This window comes from Canis lupus, chromosome 3 (assembly GCF_048164855.1).
Source record: "Canis lupus baileyi chromosome 3, mCanLup2.hap1, whole genome shotgun sequence".
Lineage (NCBI taxonomy): Eukaryota > Metazoa > Chordata > Mammalia > Carnivora > Canidae > Canis > Canis lupus.
This window is the reverse complement of record NC_132840.1, coordinates 75676574-75691103: the sequence shown is the minus strand read 5'-3', so window position 1 is coordinate 75691103 and position 14530 is coordinate 75676574. Positions and strand designations below refer to the sequence as shown.

At 53.4% G+C, this 14530-nt stretch overlaps 1 protein-coding gene across 2 annotated transcripts in view; it reads right to left on the bottom strand.

The window, feature by feature from the left end:
* The window catches only part of GRIK4 (glutamate ionotropic receptor kainate type subunit 4), a 423105-nt gene that overhangs the window by 364265 nt on the left and 44310 nt on the right, over positions 1–14530 (bottom strand). For both annotated transcript variants that reach the window (XM_072822392.1, XM_072822393.1), the window contains exon 2: positions 10053–10157. The gene's annotated coding sequence lies outside the window, so the exon portion shown is untranslated. The remainder of the gene's footprint in view (positions 1–10052; positions 10158–14530) is intronic.

Below are 14530 nucleotides of genomic sequence, written 5' to 3'. Positions count from 1 at the left end.
CTCAGGAAGGAGTCTGCCTCCGAGCCTTCCCGGCACTCACCTCGGGGTGGGAGGTAACCCAGACACAGGGCAGGCACAGCACTGCCCGCGGGATGTCCCGCCCTCACCCCCACTCTGGGTGGAATAGTAACCTGGAGCTTGCAATGGCCATTGAGTGGCAGAGCCAGGGCTCAAATCCAACCACTGGGGAGCTCGTGGCATTAGCAACCGTCCCCACCTTTCATTCTGAGTACCTGTGGAGATGGGCAAGTTGAGCCACGCAAGAAAGGAATACATGGCAGGCCCCTAGGGACCTGCTGGCACGTTGGGCCCAGCCCCACGTCCTGCTGCGCAGCTCCCAAATGGTTCTCAGGTTCCAGAGGCTGCTTATACCAGGTTAGTAGTAAAAGCCAAGCATGTATCTGACACTGCATCAGGCACCTCTTTTACAGGAGGAAGGGAAGGTGGCTGACGTCAGCTCACTGGGTACCTGGTACGTCCCAGAAGTCCTGGCTGTGGTGCCTCATGAACACCCAAGACAACCCTGTGAGGCTGGCAATAGCACCCTCACTTTTATGTGACCTCAGAGAGGTCACACCCACTGTAAGAGGCAGAGCCTTCTGGAGTCCACATCTAGAGCTTTCCATCACATGCCTACGGGCAGCTCTAAACTCCCGCCTCTCTCTGGCTTCCTGGGCGTCTTTAATCCAGCGCACTGTCAGCCCGAGAGTGGAGGCGCGGACCAGGGAGCCCCAGAGGAATATGGGCTGTGCCCACCTCTGTCCCTCCGTGTCCTCATTTCTAGGCTCCTGTGGGTGTAGACTCACAGACGAGACCAGCTTTGACCAAATGTCCCTGCCCTGGGGAAGGCAACCACTGCTCTTCTACTTCCCTGCTCCCGGCCTCATTTCTCTCCTTCTCCCCGTCTGCCGCCTCTCCCTTTGTCTGCCTGTCTCTGATTCTTTGTCTCTCGCACGCGCATGCACACACATGCACACACATGCACTCACTCGCACACCGCAACTCCTTCTCCAAGCCACTTCCTTCAGCTGCTCAGCTCACTCTGCCAAAAGGACAGGATCCTGACAGATCAAGGCTCTGGAAAACCCGCTGCAGGGGATCAAGGGGATCAAAAGGATGCCGGGGCTGCGGCTTTGGTCCCCAGGGCCAGAGCCATGGAGTCTGTGCACACACAGGGACTCGTGGCTGCCTGGACCCTGCTCGGCATCGCGTTCCTCATTAAGCCCTCGGCGCCGCTACCTACCCCGTGTGGGCTGCGCTGCACACCTGGCCGCCGGAGGGGAGGGGCGCCGTCCAGCAGCTGCTCCGGGGCAGCCCAGCTGCAGCCCAGCGGTGAGGCTGGGGAGGGCTGCAGAGAGGAGAGCAGGGACTGGCATAATTTCACGTCTGGCCTTTGCTAGCCGACAGGCGAAATGACTAGATCCCCCAGCTATCTTAATTAGTTGCATTTTACAATCCCCTGGTCTGGCAGGAAATGTCCCATTAAATCTTAATGGTCTGCCTTCCAAGAAACTCCAGGCCCTCTGTCCCCTTGGAGGACGCCTAGCCCTGGAAGTGCAGAGTGGGATGCTGGGGGGGAGGGGGGGAGGAGAAGATGCACACCCAGGACACGGGGTCAGGAACGAGCTCCCATCCAGCTTTCACTGGGAGACTGTCTTCAGAACCTGAAGGAAGAAGGTCCTTCTAAACCAGGAGATCTCCAACATCCCATTCAGCGCTTTCCACAGGACCTCACCCCCTCCTGCTCTCCTCTGAGGCCACAGCCCACTCACCACCACCCCCACCTCCATCCCAGGCTTTTGCTTAAGGTCTCCAGGCTCCAATTCCACAAGATCCAGAATCCGGGACAGAACTGTACCCTGCCCCACTGCTCCATGTGTGCGGCTGAGGCTGGGGTAGGAATGTCTCTTCGAAAGAGATACCACGTGACCTTCAGGATGATTCATACATTAACTACCTGGATAAACAGTTTCTCCTATATCCTCATTATCACCTCTCTTGCTGAAGCTACAGTGCAATATTTCTCTTTTATATCCAGAGTGGAAGATGCTGCTGGTGACTCCTGGGGAGAGGGGGGAAATAACAAGGAAGGAGAGGGAGCAGAGTCTGCCCAGCTCCCATCCTAACCTGGGCATGCCCAGAGGGAGCTAAGGTAAGATCTCAGGCAGGAAGCTGAAGGTCACCTGGAACCAAACAACCACCAACCTTGTCCCTGGCCCAGCACAGGCTGGTGGTCACAGAGAGGCTTAGGGAACACGGGCTCACGAGGACCCATCCAGCTCCAAGAGCTCCTTGCATGACCTTGGCCTTGTCACCACTTGGGCCTGCCTTCCAGAAGCACTGCCTCTTGCCCCTGGCCAACGTGGCTATCCATGATCATCAGAGCTATAAGCAAAGTTCCTCTTCACTGACCTTGAATTAAACCCTACACGTTCTTGGCTGGACCCTTTCCTTCCTCTTCTCTCTCATCTTACATTACCTTTGGCCTCCACCCGCTCAGGTCATGAGAAAGCCAACCAAAGGTGTGTGATCCCTCCCTGCTTCCTCCACCACGTCTGGCCAGTCAAAACTCTCACCAAGAGCACCTGCCTCTCCATACTCCCATCCGTCCCCTGGGAAGGGGGGCAGTCAGGGAGGCCCCAGTCCTCCTGAAGTCCAGCTTTGGCCAGCAGACAAGATAAATCTCTTACCAAATTCCATTATTGCAACCCATTTGAAAGTTATATTGTGGATTCTTAAGATGTCAACAATGAGGAATCCTATTGTCCCACTAATTAATTCAGCAATCTCCCTGAAATAATAGGAGTTGTAATTGTAATTCCAAACTCACCCCTCGACCACTGGAATCAACTAATTAAACAACAATTAGCCAGCACCAGGCTTTCATGGGGAAGATGGACTATTCCTTTTTATAGCTACAATTAGGCAACACATTCAATAATCAGAATGAAATACAAATTTGCTGAGGAGCCCAGGAAATTATGGCCATTCATACTCTGTTTTCCTATGGTCGCCTCCTCAAAAATACAAGGGGCTGCGTCTTCCAGCAGCAGCAAAATGCCATGTGGACCACGTTTGAGCCACTCTGCTCAGGTTCCCCTTCAAGAGCTTTCTGCTATTCAGTTCATAAGCACAAGGTGAGGGCGGAGGGTGCTAGATGCCTACCTGGAGTCACATCCCCGGTGGTGCCAAGTAGGAGGTCAGAAAGGCTGGTGGTGTCTGGGGGGAAAATGGCAGAGAACTGGCCAAGAGCAGGAGGTGAATATACAATTCTGCCTGGGGCGGTGTGTGAGGCACATGCCCCAAATACATTCACACTCTCACAAGCACACCCCATTCAGAAAACCCTCTATTTCCTGCAAAAATGTTCCAGTGGGATATTCCAAAGAAAGCCTGGAAGATGGTGGGAAGATGCAGGCTTCAGAGGGAAGTGATGTGGATGAGTTCCATGAGGAGCCACTGAATAAGGTGTGAAAATTGCATCAGGTCAAAGGCAGTGTCTGGGCAGTGACAGAGGAGAAGACGCTGGAGACAGTACATGGAAAGTACCCTCGGCCTGCCATGGGCTGAGCAGAAAACTCAGACGCCTCAGATCTCACAAAAAGTACTCATGTCCTCAAAAGGAGCGAGCAAAGGATCCCAGCATTAATGTGCATAACTGAATCATCTCGGCTGGTCTACATGAGGGGTGGTGGCTATCACGGGGTCCTCCGAGGCTGAGAAAGCTGCTGAGAATGGTGCTCATTCACCCCTTCCTAGAACTCACAGAAGGCAAGGTGGGGGTAATTCCCCAAAAGCACAGGAGAGCTTGAGGAGAAATTCAAGTTAAGGGATGTCTTTGTAGAAGATGTTGGAAACACCTTGATATTAGGGACCCCTTTCCTGGCACTCGGTTTGGACCTAGGCGCACAGTAGGTGCTCAACAGACATGGGTTAAACAGAGGTACCTGGTTCTGGACCACCCTTCTACTCAGCAGGCACTATGGGTGACACAGAAGAAGAGCTATCCTCCCCGCAGACCAGTGGAGAGCTTCAAGGGACAGGAAGTGATGCTCTCACGATCTGCTCGTTCATTCGTTCAAGGACATTTATGGGGCATCTCCGCCATACCAACTGTATGCCAGGTGCCAGGGGTTCAATATGTGCAAGACAGGCCCAGTCCCTGCCCAGACAGAACTTACGGCCCATCCTAGGGAAGCGGGACAAGCGAATAGCCAGGAGGAGTGAGAAATGCAGTGACAGGGAGGTAGAGGGTAGTAGAGCCTTTACAAAGGAAGAGAAGTGGAAAATGCACAGGAGTGAGCCAGGATGACTCCGTTTCCTCCCTCATTCTTAGAGTAATAAGAATACCTGCCTCGGGGTGCCTGGGGGGCTCAGTGGTTGAGCATCTGCCTTTGGCTCAGGTCGTGATCCTGGGATTGAGTCCTGCATCAGGCTCCCTGCATGGACCCTGCTTCTCCCTCTGCCTATGTGTCTACCTCAGTTTGTGTCTCTCTCACAAATAAATAAAAGCTTAAAAAAAAAAAAAAAGAATACCTGCCTCTTAGGGCTATACTAAGAATTAAATGAGGAGGGGGGAATTAAATGAGGGAACCTGTGTAAGGCATTCTTTCGGGCTCTGTCAGTGTTTGCTCATGATCATCACCGCCCCCCGCCCCACCATCCCCTCCCTGGGAGAAGACCTTAAACCATAGCGGTCCATCCTGCCCAGCGGCTCCAGCTTAGATACCTGCTTAGTGGGCTGCCCCCATCCATTCAGGCACAACCACGCAATGTGGCCCCTGCTCTATTCACCAGCACTTACGGAGCCCCTGCCGCATGCCTGGTGCATGTGAGGGCATGTTTGAACTAGGGAAGACATTCATGACTTGTTCTCAGGAAGCTCACAGTAAGGCTGGAGAGAAGATACGTAACAGAGAACTAAATCTCGCATCGGATAGTCTGTCCTAGAGGCCCTGGGGTTGGTCCCAGAGGTGAGAGGATGTGTCACAAGAGATGTTCTCAGGGCTGTGACACCTCCAACCCCTGAGCCAGTGGAGGGGAGTCAGCAGGAGTCCCAAGGCCTTACCATCAGCTGCGCTTCAGCCACCTTCCAACCAGGCCTCTAGGAACTGAAGAGCCAGAGCTCGAGCACAGGCGGAGCTGTCAGTCCAGGCCACCCACACACACAGAAGGGGCTGGGAGCAGGGCCTGAACCCCAAATCCTGGACCCCAGTGGCTCCCTGACTCCTGATTCACACTCACGCACACATACTGTCTGTGGCAGCCAAGCCCACGGCCCGCTGAGTCCAGGTCCAGCCCGAGCTGCTCCCCTGCCCACTCCTGGCCTGCCCTCTTACACACCTGCACTCAACCGTTCTGATTCCCAAGTGTTCCAGTGCCAACGATCCATCCTCACGTCTACCTCCTCCTCCCACCCAGAGAGATGAGAATTGAGCTGCCATCAAAAAACCCACAAGCTTGAGCTCAAGATTGCTGAGTGGAAGCCCAGGGTCCTCGGAGGCTGTGGGGTAGCCTGGGTGAACAGTGGGGCTCTGACTAGTTCATTGCCTCCCTGTTTTCTTTTTTTAAGATTTTATTTATTTATTTATTAATGAGAGACATACAGAGAGAGAGAGAGAGAGAGAGAGAGACAGCAGAGGGAGAAGCAGGCTCCACGCAGGGAGCCCAACGTGGGACTCGATCCCAGGTATCCAGGATCAGGCCCTGGGCCAAAGGCAGGCGCTAAACCACTGAGCCACCCAGGGATCCCGACCTCCCTGTTTTCGGCTCAACTTCTCCACAGCAGCAGATTGCCAAGGCCCTTTTTATCATGCCCCAGCTCTTGGAAACCATAAAGAGTCTGATTGAGCATCCTCAGAAACACGTTCAAGGGGAAATTCTCACACACACGAGTACTGATTTATCCCCTGATGACAATGGCAGGATTAGCTTTATTGATCGAGCATCACCATCAACAACAAACATTTATGGGGCTCTCACTCTGAGCAAGCTGCCTGTCCTGCAGCCCAAGCCGTACCCGGAGGACCCCATACCATGTGAGCAAAACCAGCTGGGCTCAGGGCCTTGGGGTGACTACAATCTGCAAGAGGTCACACTGCCTCAAACACACTTCAACTACCTCAAACATGAGGTGAGATGCCATGATTTCATCACACCAGAACCTAGACCTTTATTCAATCCAGAATATAGCATGGAGTGAAGGAATGAATGAATGAGTAAACAGCGCAGAATCACATCCAATGGCTTTGGGCCTAAGTATCTAATTTATGGATTACTGAGGCCTCTTGTTTTCCTGTCTTCTTGCAGAATGTCTAATGGGCTTCCTTGGGTCATTTCATAGCTAATTTCTATCTCTCAATCAGAAGCAGAGGGAGGGAGCAGAGGAAACGTAAAGGGGGAAAGTCACAAATCAATCAGTGTTTTTCCTTTTGGCAGTTTGGAGAAAGGTTTTGCGGGAAGATGAAAATTAATGGCTAAAGCAGAGCTTGGGAATTATCTGTGGATTTTACTTATGCATGACTTCTGGCATCCCTGGCCATCTTGCTTCCACTCTGCCTGGAAAACTTCCCAAGGAAGGCAATGCTGTAGGAGGGGATGAGGGAGGGCAGGGAGCCTGCAGCCTCCTTCAGCAGGCCAGGCAAATCCTTCCAGAGACAGCCTGGGAGGAGGACCAGCTCTCCCGCCCCAACTGCTGTCACAACACGCTCTTACCTACTGAGTTACAAGGGACTGGATGGAGAGAAGAGCCTGACATTCTCCCCGATGCACTATGCCTTCCCTTGCTTGATTCAGATCTGAATTTTTCCAGGCAAAGGTGACCAGGCATGTTGTAGAGGGGATCCCTTCCTCTGACCTCCTGCTAGTTCAAAGGAGCATGAGCAAGGAGGGCTGTGTGGCAGACAAAGGGAGGAGGCAGTGATGGCCTCCATCCTTATAAACCACATTCTCCAACACCAAGCAGACCCTGCTACCCAGAAAAGGATAAAACACCAGGCCGTCCCACAGACCCTGGGGCTTCCCATGGGGAGACCATGCCCTGGACAGGGTCCAGGCACAGGTGTAGGGCGCTGGAGAGGCACACATCAACAATGGGGCTGGCAAGGGAGGAATGGGAAAAGAGGGGAGGGATGTTAGGTGAGGCCAGGTGGCTGACGAGTGGCAAAGACCAGGGAGCATGGGTCCTGGCTATGGTAGAAGGTGGTCAGATCACAGCGCAGACCGAAGAAGAGCACTGGACTTGAGCCCACAGATCTGGGTTCAAGTCACAGTGCTGCCCCTTCATAGTGTGACATGTGTGAGGGCCCTGCCTTCCTAAAAATCAAAGTCCTTTAGCAGGATGAAAAGATAGGAAAAAATGGCCAAGGGGGGCTACAGAAAGCAGGAGATCCTACACAGGCAATAGGAGATGGCAGTGCCCCAGGTGCAAAAGGCAGCAGCCCAGAGCGTGTTAGCACCACACCATGGATTGTCCTCACCAGCCCTCTGGACGCTGCATACATCTTCCGAACCTGAGAAAACTCCTGGTAAATGTGCTCCATCAAAACAATGGAGCAAATCAAAAAAAGAGAGGATGCAAGGTCCTAGAAAGGAGGAATGTATATTACAAAAAGGAGAAGGGAATTCCTGGGACCAGAGCAGAGGGAAGTCCTACGGTGACAGCCGCACCACAGGCCTAGGAGCAAAGCCAACCAGACATTACAGCGGTGTCCAGAAGCAAAGTCTCCGAGACACGTGTCAGAACTGACCGATTGTCTGATGAGACTGACCTTCAGGAAGATTATTCTCAGAGGCTATTGGTAAGTACAAAGAAAATTAAAGCAAAAAAAAATTAAGCAGAACAAGGTGGTTATTAACTTCAGGAAAAGAAAAAAATAAAAAGAAACATAACCATAATATAATAGTCAGCTGTGAATAATAGTCAAACAGGCACAATGTAAATCCTGACTATTGATTTAACTAGAATTTAAATACTCTATATAGAGGGTGAGAATCAGAGGGGATGGCAGTGTAAGAGAACTAAATCCTCATTAGCATAAATAGAAAGTCAATTGATAATATAATTAATGCATTAAGCTAAACTATACATACATATTATTTAGAACTCTAGAGATATGTAAATGTCAGAAGAAACAGATAAAATGTGGAAAGCCATTGCTTCCAAGAGGGGAGCCTGAGGGGTTAGGGAAGGGTAGGGCAGAGAAATACCATTTATTGTTAGAGCCTTTTGATTTATAAACCATGAGCAATTGTTACAACTAGTTATTTTTCTTATTGGTAAAATACACAAAATAAAATGTACCATCTTAATCATTTTCAAGGGTGCAGTTAAGTGTTAAGTAAATTCATGTTGTGTACAATAGGTTTCAAAAGCCTCAAGCGCCGACCTTCTCTGGTTGGCAGGGGAAGGAGGCTTCCCAGTGAGGCAGGCAGCGGGCTCTTCTTCCCCTGACCCCTGTCCCCTAAGATTCACCTTGTCCCACTCATTATCGCTGACACCAAGAAGGTAGGGTGGGTAAGAAACAGCCACCACCCGTTCCAAGGAGTGCTTTGCTACAGACACAGGTCCTTCGCCTTAATCCCAAAAGCACCTCTGATGAGACTGGAATGATTAATTAAGACTTTTCTAACGGTCTGGAAATATGAAAGGGAAAGGAACAAGAGGGACACTCATCCACCCAATCTGGCCTTTGTGCATCCACTTAGATCCTCTCCGAGGTTCCCTGTTCACCATTCCTAGCCACGGCCCGCCGCACGGAGACAGCACCATTCCCCGTGCCCAGCTTCCTCCAAGTCTGTAGTCACCAGCGCAGGGCCCAGAGTTTCTCCCCTGCCGCCCTGAGGTCCTCCTGACCACTCCCGTTTCCTAGCTAAGGATCTTCGTCTTGTCTCAGTGACTGACACTGCGTGGCACCACCCGTTAGGGAAGCCCACAGCTCCGGCTCCAAATCAGAATTCAACATAAGAATCCCCAAGGGGGGACACCGACACATGGAAACGGCTGAGGGCGCAGGGCAGGGATGGGGGGGAAGGGAGCCTCTTATTCTGGACAAAGTAGTAAACTTTCCAAAACCTCAGTCTTCTCATCTGTAAAATGGGGATGACCGTATCTGTTTCAATCTCAGGGTGCTTATCAAGATTGCACCAGACGACGGTAAAAGGCAGCAGTGTAAACCACAAAGTCTCTTACAAATGTGAATTATTACTGTTAATGATACTTTTTGAAAATCGGCAGACTACAAAGAGATCTTTGAGTGGCAGGAGACCAGTGCACTGAAGTTTAAAAGCCTCCACCACGGGTAGTCCTGTCCCAGGTTAACCATTGGGTACTGTCTGGTTGGTGTATTATCCAACCTGCAGCAGTGCCAGCTGCCCTGCCTGGAGCTACAGACGCCCCGGGCACAGTCCTTGATGCCTCAGGCAAATGGCTCCAAACACCTGTGCCACTTCCCCTCCATAAAATAAAATTGCTCACTAATGCTCTCCGGCTCCTTTCATACGAATAGCAACAGCCGTTGTTCTTATTGGATTGTAGATGAATCACTTGGAAAATATTTTTGGGCACATTATAGAGGCAATAACATAAAAGTACCTGGGAAATGGTTCTGTTTTGTTTTCCACTTTGCAAACCCAAACTGGAACCTGGGGTTGTGTTACATATTTTTTTTTTTTTTTTTTTTTTGGTCTCCTCTCTCTCTCTCTCTCTCTCTCTCTCTCTTTTTCAACAGAAGTGCTTTGCTCATTTCCTCTCCGTGCTGGGAAAAGGGACACGTTAATCACTCCTGAGTGGGAAGTGAAACCCCTGAGAGGGTCTAGCTCAGTCTTTGGCAGGAAGAATTTCAGCGAGGGGAGAGGTCGGATTTAAATGCCAGCCTTCAGATTTAGGAAGAGCGACAGGAAAGACGGTGGTATACATCTCTGTCTCCACTGAGGACAGAACAGAAAATGGCAGGAGTAAGAAGTCAGGCTCTATCCACAGATTTAACTTGCGATCATCTTAAATAGACCCTATTCTAATGAAGCGTGGATTTATGGGGCATCTGAGGCCTTACTCGGTAGTAGAAAGGAATGTGCAGTCCGGTCTCCTCTCTCAGTCATCTCCTGGCTGGGTGACCCTGGACAGGTGGCTTAACATCTCTGGAACCCAGTCACTTCCTCTGAAAAGATGAGTAAATAATATCTTAGGTAGATCAGAAGATCTTGAAGTCCCCTGGAGTTTGAGAGCTACAATTCCTCATTCAAGGGCCTCTACAAATGAAGAATATTTCTTTCCTCCTTTTCATTTGTCAACTGCAATCGGAGACCCAGGGTAACAGGCAAAGCATAGGCTCTGGAGTCTAAAGGACCGAAGTGCAAGACCAAGCTTGCCATTCACTAAACCCTGGGGGTAGGACTTGACCTGTCTGGGCCTCACGCACAGGGCTATCACCAAGATGACAGCCGCTGGCACCCCACAGCTACAGCTCGGGAGCGCACGTCACCCCTGTTCTGGAGTGAGTCAAACTCATCCCCCAAGCCAGAGCAGCCACGCGGCTCAGCTCCTCGCCTCTGATTTCCTGTCGTCACTTTTTACTTCCTCTAGGAAAAGATGGCTTTGTCCATTCCCTACCAACTAATATGCTATTAGTTAAGTTTTCTCTTGTGGCCTGATATTACCTCTGAATTCTAAGTGGAAACATTGAGATGTAAGGAAGAGCCGGGGGCCCCGAGTAATTAATGAGACAAAGCCCCGAGCCAGGCCCTGTATTTCTGCTCGGGTCTCATTAACCAGCCGAGGCTGCCCCGGGGTTGGAGGCCCTCTTCCCCCCTACCTGTCCCTCCCCACTCGGCTGGCTGGTCTCTGTTGTACCTCCTACAATATTGGATCTGTTAAATGCTTTATATTCCGTTTGCCAACGCAGAGATGATTCAGAACAAGATTGGGTTATTACAAATTCAGGAGGCACTACACACACGGCTGTCATGTTTCAGTTACCCTTTCTCTCGGTTTAATAAAATTTGCCACACTCATACAAAGCCATCTTTTATCGTTTTCCCTGCAGTTGTAACAACTTGTCCGGCTCCCTCCTGCTAATTAAAGGAGGAGGGGACGCAGCAGCTCATTGGAAAGCGACTTTCCGGAGAGGCTGTCCACATCTTCGCAGCCACTTAGCTCGGGTTCTCCCGGTCCTTCAACCGCCCGCTCCTCCAGGAGCCGAGCCCTAATGAGGTCAGCGGCTGGTGGTGACGAGGCAGGCTCGGCCACCTCCACCTCGGAGGCCGGCCCCCCCGCCCGCCAGCGGGAGAGCAGCGCCGCGCTCCCGGAGCCCCCCAGGGGCGCATGACGCGGGCTCCGCAGTCTGTCCGTCCTCCCGCGCCCGCCCCAGCATCACCGCCTCGGCCGGGGGCAGGTGCCAGCTCCCCGGGGAGGGGTCCCCAGCAGATCAGATCGGGCAGGCCTGGGAGGGAGCCCCCCCGCCCCGCCCCGCCCCCGCGCCCTGCCCCCGCACCGAGCCCATCACCGGAAAGGGGGAGGAGGCGGGAGAGAAGGAACTGGGGGGCGGAGAGAAACAAAGAGCTGCCCTTGTGCGAGGTCCTGAGATGGGGCCCGAGCAGCCGGCTTCCGGGAGGCCCACGCTCCGCGGGTCGGCGCCCTCGGGGGGCCTCCGGGGACGCCACCTCCGCGCCGCGCCGCGCCGCACCTGCCCGCGGCCCCCGCGGAGCAAGGAGGCGCGGGCACGACCACTGGGGGGCGCAGGCGGCGCCCCCGGGCTGCGCTGCAGGGAGCCCCGGGCCCGGGGACCAGGCACCCCCAGGGCGGCGCAGGGAGCCGCCCCTCCCCGTGCCCTCCCCACCCCCACCCCCACCCGAGCCACCCGTCTCCTCTCCGGCTCCTAAGGCCCTTCCCAACCGTGCGCCCTGGGACCCCGCTCCGGGCGCGACGCCGGGGAGTCGGAGCCCGCAGGGCGGAGGGCAAGGCCGGGGCGGGGCCCCCCGCGCCCCTCGGCGCCCCGGGCCCTGATTAGCATGCGGCGGCCGCCGCCCCCTCCGCCGCCCCCTCCGCCGCCCGCTCCCCGCCCGCTCCCGGCTCCCGGCTCCGGGCTCCGGGCTCCCCGCTCCCGGCCGCTCGCCGCGCGCGCACACTAATAAGTTTACAAATGGAAGCCGGTGGCGCCGGTTGCAATAAAAGGCAGAAGCTCCGCTCGGGCGCCTCAATGAGAGCATTTTCCGCCGTAACAAGGGGCTGGATTCAGCTGCCTGGTGCCGGCTGAGCGGGGCGAGTTGCCAGAGTAACGCGGGCCTGGCGCGCACGCGGGGGGAGGGGGCCGCGGGGGGCTCCAGGCTCGCAGCCCCGGGCCCTGCAGCGGCCTCCCATCGGGCCCTCCCCTCCCCGACGCCGCCGTCCCCACCCCAGCTCCCCCCCAGTGGCCACCCCCTCCCCCGCCGCCAAGCCCCAACTCCCAACCTCTCCAAGGCTCCCCCCGCAGCTTGAACTGAATTCATGAGACACACCTGGCACACCGACTCCGGGATGGACAGATCATGTGCCAGGCCCTCGGGCATCAGTCAGGAGTCAAACCAGACTGGTGGCTCAAGGTAGGCCCAGGAAGCGTCCCCCGTCCCAGGTGTGGCAGGTGCCAGACCCGGCACAACAGGCAGGCAGATTCATAAATTCTCTGAACTGGAGGTGGGCTTCTCTGAAGCTCCAGGAAAGGTTGGAGAGGAATTCAGAGCCGGATAACCGGCAGTGCCACATCTAATTTCCTTAGATGGAGGACCAAAGGAGAAAGTTCCAAAAATGCTTAGGTCTGCTAAGCTGAGAGAGGGAGCCAACTGGATGGGGAACAAAACCCACCCAGCCCACCTTTACCCACAGGATAGCTGCTGTTGCTCCCTCCCAGCCGCTGGCCTAGCTTTTGGCCTAAGACTGAACTGCGTTTGGGGTCCTCAAGTTTTTATTTATTTTTAAAATATTTTTATTTATTTATTCATAAAGACACAGAGAGAGGCGCAGACACACACAGGCAGAGGGAGAAGCAAGCTCCATGCAGAGAGCCCAATGTGGGACTCGATCCTGGATCTCCAGGATCACGCCCTGGGCTGCAGGCGGCGCTAAACCGCTGCGCCACTGGGGCTGCCCTCCTCAAGTTTTTAAACATTCACATTTGTCTCCAGAAAGTTACAGTTGCCACCCACCGTGCTTTCTTCCCAAGAACCCAGAAATACAGGGATTGTCTTATCTCCTTTTTCACAAGCTTCTCCTTGGGCACCAGTTCTCCCAGCCCCCCAGAAGGTGTTCTCTAAAGCCCAGAGAAGCCAGGGTGTCAGGGAGCTTGGAATTTGGAGCTCCAAGACTAGGGGCTTCCCAACAGCTGCCTTGCCGATGGCCATATGCTAGTAACCTAGAAGAAGCTAGGTCCAAGCACAGTGCCTGCTGGCCAAGCAACCCCTAGGCCATACAAGAAAGGAGGCCAATCATGACACTGTCCATATGTCCAGTACAGAAAGAGTCTACTTCCTTCGTAAGAGACAAAGACGGGGTTTGCCTGGAGGGGACAGAGAGGTGGGAGCTGGGCCAGCTGGACCCCCGCCTGCATAAGTGACATCTCAATAATCACATGCATCCCAGAGCCCGTGGTCAGAATGCATCCACTTCCTCCACACAGGGCCAGAATGGGGCCCAGGGCCACGATGATGATCCCCACTGCCACCAAGCAGGTGGGCCACACGTGTCTGGGGACATGCTGCCCAGCCTGGTCTCTCAGACCTGGCTCCTCCCTTCTTCATCCATGACACCCCCCATGTCTAATCACCACTAAGTCCCGCTGATTCTATCTTCTAGAGTTTCTCAAGTTTGTACCCTTGCAGATCTCAGTTTAAGCCTACATTTCTCACAAAATCGGCCATAGCCTCATTTTTTCCACCTCCTATTACCCAGCCACCCTACCACCACCGGAGGATCTCCACCTGTTCCCTTTTGTTTAAATCCTCCTGGTGTCTTTGGCCTGACATACAAGGCCCTTTGTGTCTGATCTCTGCCACTTCTCCGGCTTCTTCTCTCTCCCTCGTTCCTGCCTGCTTCCTGTTACCAAGACACAAATTCTCACTCAGTTCTGGGTATTTGTTGAAGCTCTTCCCTCAGCTTCATAACACCCTACCTCTGTTTCTTCTCTGGGCTGGCTCTTATGCATCCTTCTGGACTCAGCTTGGGCATCACCTCCACCAGGAAGCCTTCCCTATTCCCTTCCAAGACTGAGTTTACCCCCTTAAACATACTCACCTGCTCGCCTCCCACACTGAGCTGCTTAGGAGCAAGGCCCGACTCCCTGCCGAATTTTCAACAAGGCCTTATTAGTAAGTGATCAAAAGTGATTTCAAGTCAGATATGGGTTTGATTCTCATCTCTTCCATCTGGGAAGGCCACTTCATTGCTCTGAATCAGAGCTTCCTTATTAAAACATAATATTGTCTTAAGATTCTTGGGGCTAAATGAATTAATGTGTTTAAAGGCTGTAGCACAATGCCCACAAGGTAGGATAGTCTGTTCTAG